This window comes from Eptatretus burgeri, chromosome 6 (genome assembly GCF_056783735.1).
Source record: "Eptatretus burgeri isolate ZD-2024b chromosome 6, Ebu_testis_v1, whole genome shotgun sequence".
In the NCBI taxonomy this organism is placed as follows: Eukaryota; Metazoa; Chordata; class Myxini; order Myxiniformes; family Myxinidae; genus Eptatretus; species Eptatretus burgeri.
Genome location: NC_140966.1, coordinates 93418685 through 93423608, shown reverse-complemented (window position 1 = coordinate 93423608; position 4924 = coordinate 93418685).

Here is a 4924-nt window from a genome sequence, read left to right as displayed (position 1 = left end):
AACATGAATAATGAGTAGGCGGAGATGAACGAACATGAATAATGATAAGGCGGAGATGAACCATCATGAATAATGAGTAGGCGGAGATGAACCATCATGAATAATGAGAAGGCAGAGATGAAACATCATGAATAACGATTTGACGGAGATGAGCCAACATGAATAATGATAATGCGGAGATGAACCACCATGAATAATGAGTAGGCGGAGATGAACCATCATGAATAATGATAAGGCGGAGATGAACCATCATGAATAATGATTAGGCGGAGATGAACCATCATGAATAATGAGAAGGCAGAGATGAAAAATCATGAATAACGATTTGACGGAGATGAGCCAACATGAATAATGATAATGCGGAGATGAACCACCATGAATAATGAGTAAGCGGAGATTAACCACCATGAATAATGAGTAGGCGGAGATGAACCATCATGAATAATGATAAGGCGGAGATGAACCATCATGAATAATGAGTAGGCAGAGATGAACCATCATGAATAATGATTAGGCGGAGATGAACCATCATGAATAATGAGAAGGCAGAGATGAAACATCATGAATAACGATTTGACGGAGATGAGCCATCATGAATAATGATAATGCGGAGATGAACCACCATGAATAATGAGTAAGCGGAGATTAACCACCATGAATAATGATAATGCGGAGATGAACCATCATAAATAATGAGTAGGCGGAGATGAACCATAATGAATAATGAGTAGGCGGAGATGAACCATCATGAATAATGAGTAGGCGGAGATGAACGAACATGAATAATGATAAGGCGGAGATGAACCATCATGAATAATGAGAAGGCAGAGATGAAACATCATGAATAACGATTAGCCGGAGATGAACCATCATGAATAACAATTTGACGGAGATGAACCATCATGAATAATGATAATGCGGAGATGAACCATTAGGAATAATGAGTAGGCGGAGATTAACCACCATGAATAATGATAATGCGGAGATGAACCATCATGAATAATGATAATGTGGAGATGAACCATCATGAATAATGAGTAGGCGGAGATGAACGAACATGAATAATGATAAGGCGGAGATGAACCATCATGAATAATGATAAGGCGGAGATGAACGAACATTAATAATGAGTAGGCGGAGATGAACCATCATGAATAATGATAAGGCGGAGATGAACGAACATTAATAATGAGTAGGCGGAGATGAACGAACATGAATAATGATAAGGCGGAGATGAACCATCATGAATAACAATTTGACGGAGATGAACCATCATGAATAATGATAATGCGGAGATGAACCATTTGGAATAATGAGTAGGCGGAGATTAACCACCATGAATAATGATAATGCGGAGATGAACCATCATGAATAATGATAATGTGGAGATGAACCATCATGAATAATGAGTAGGCGGAGATGAACGAACATGAATAATGATAAGGCGGAGATGAACCATCATGAATAATGATAAGGCGGAGATGAACGAACATGAATAATGAGTAGGCGGAGATGAACGAACATGAATAATGATAAGGCGGAGATGAACCATCATGAATAATGAGAAGGCAGAGATGAAACATCATGAATAACGATTTGACGGAGATGAACCATTAGGAATAATGAGTAGGCGGAGATTAACCACCATGAATAATGATAATGCGGAGATGAACCATCATGAATAATGATAATGTGGAGATGAACCATCATGAATAATGAGTAGGCGGAGATGAACCATCATGAATAATGAGAAGGTGGAGATGAACCATCATGAATAATGAGTCGGCGGAGATGAACCATCATGAATAATGAGTAGGCGGAGATGAACCATCATGAATAATGATCAGCCGGAGATGAAACATCATGATTAACGATTTGACGGAGATGAACGATCATGAATAATGATAATGCGGAGATGAACCATCATGAATAATGAGTAGGCAGAGATGAACCATCATGAATAACGATTAGGCGGAGATGAACCATCATGAATAACAAGTAGGCGGAGATGAACCCTCATGAATAATGATTAGGCGGAGATGAACCATCATGAATAATGTTAATGCGGAGATGAACCATCATGAATAATGATTAGGCGGAGATGAACCATCATGAATAATGATAATGAGGAGATGAACCATCATGAATAATGAAAAGGCGGAGATAAACCATCATGAATAATGAGTAGGCGGAGATGAACCACCATTAATAATGAGTAGGCGGAGATGAACCATCATTAATAATGAGGAGGCGGAGATGAACCATCATTAATAATGAGTGGGCTGAGATGAACCATCATGAAAAATGATGAGGCGGAGATGAACCATCATGAATAATGAGCAAATGGAGATGAACAATCATGAATAATGATAATGCGGAGATGAACCATCATGAATAATGAGTAGGCTGAGATGAACCATCATAAATAATGAGTAGGCGGAGATGAACCATCATGAATAATGATGAGGTGGAGATGAACCATCATGAATAATGATGAGGTGGAGATGAACCATCATGAATAATGAATAGGCGGAGATGAACCATCATGAATGATCAGTAGGCAGAGATGAACCATCAAGAATAATGATGAGGTGGAGATGAACCACCATAAATAATGAGTCGGCGGAGATGAACATTCATGAATAATGATGAGGCGGAGATGAACCATCATGAATGATCAGTTGGCAAAGATGAACCATCATGAGTATTGAGGAGGCGGAGATGAACCATCATGAATAATGAGTCGGCGGAGATTAACCATCATGAATAATGAGCAAATGGAGATGAACCATCATGAATAATGATAATGCGGAGATGAACCATCATGAATAATGATAATGCGGAGATGAGCCATCATGAATAATGATAATGCAGAGATGAACCATCATGAATAACGATGAGGCAGAGATGAACCATCATGAATAATGAGAAGGCGGAGATGAACATTCATGAATAATGAGAAGGCGGAGATGAACATTCATGAATAATGATGAGGCGGAGATGAACCATCATGAATTCCGAGTAGGCGGAGTTGAACCATCATGAATCACGAGTCGGCGGAGATGAACCATCATGGATAATGATTTGGCGGAGATGAACCATCATGGATAATGATAATGCGGAGATGAACCATCATGAATAATGAGTAGGCGGAGATGAACCATCATGAATAATGAGTAGCTGAAGATGAACCATCATGAATAATGAGTAGCTGAAGATGAACCATCATGAATAACGATTAGGTGGAGATGAACCATGATGAATAATGAGTCGGCAGAGATGAACCATCATGAATAATGAGTAGGTGGAGATGAACCTTCATGAATCATGAGAAGGCGGAGATGACTCATCATGAATAATGATAATGCGGAGATGAACCATCATGAATAATGATAATGCGGAGATGAACCATCATGAATAATGATAATGCGGAGATGAGCCATCATGAATAATGATAATGCAGAGATGAACCATCATGAATAACGATGAGGCAGAGATGAACCATCATGAATAATGAGAAGGCGGAGATGAACATTCATGAATAATGAGAAGGCGGAGATGAACATTCATGAATAATGATGAGGCGGAGATGAACCATCATGAATTCCGTGTAGGCGGAGTTGAACCATCATGAATCACGAGTCGGCGGAGATGAACCATCATGGATAATGATTTGGCGGAGATGAACCATCATGGATAATGATAATGCGGAGATGAACCATCATGAATAATGAGTAGGCGGAGATGAACCAACATGAATAATGAATAGCTGAAGATGAACCATCATGAATAATGAGTAGGCGGAGATGAACCATCATGAATAATGAGTCGGCAGAGATGAACCATCATGAATAATGAGTAGGTGGAGATGAACCTTCATGAATCATGAGAAGGCGGAGATGACTCATCATGAATAATGATAATGCGGAGATGAACCATCATGAATAATGATAATGCGGAGATGAACCATCATGAATAATGATAATGCGGAGATGAGCCATCATGAATAATGATAATGCAGAGATGAACCATCATGAATAATGAGAAGGCGGAGATGAACATTCATGAATAATGAGAAGGCGGAGATGAACATTCATGAATAATGATGAGGCGGAGATGAACCATCATGAATTCCGTGTAGGCGGAGTTGAACCATCATGAATCACGAGTCGGCGGAGATGAACCATCATGGATAATGATTTGGCGGAGATGAACCATCATGGATAATGATAATGCGGAGATGAACCATCATGAATAATGAGTAGGCGGAGATGAACCATCATGAATAATGAGTAGCTGAAGATGAACCATCATGAATAATGAGTAGCTGAAGATGAACCATCATGAATAACGATTAGGTGGAGATGAACCATGATGAATAATGAGTCGGCAGAGATGAACCATCATGAATAATGAGTAGGTGGAGATGAACCTTCATGAATCATGAGAAGGCGGAGATGACTCATCATGAATAATGATAATGCGGAGATGAACCATCATGAATAATGATAATGCGGAGATGAACCATCATGAATAATGATAATGCGGAGATGAACCATCATGAATAATGAGTCGGCGGAGATGAACCATCATGAATAATGAAAAGGCAGAGGTGAACCATCATGAATAATGAGTAGGCGGAGATGAACCATCATGAATAAGGATTAGGCGGATATGAACCATCATGAATAATGAGTTGGCAGAGACGAACCATCATGGATAATGAGTAGGTGGAGATGAACCATCATGAATAATGATTTGGCGGAGATGAACCATCATGAATAATGATAATGCGGAGATGAACCATCATGAATAATGAGTTGGCAGAGATGAACCATCATGAATAAGGATTAGGTGGAGATGAACCATCATGAATAATGAGTAGGCGGAGATGAACCATCATGAATAATGAGTAGGCGGAGAT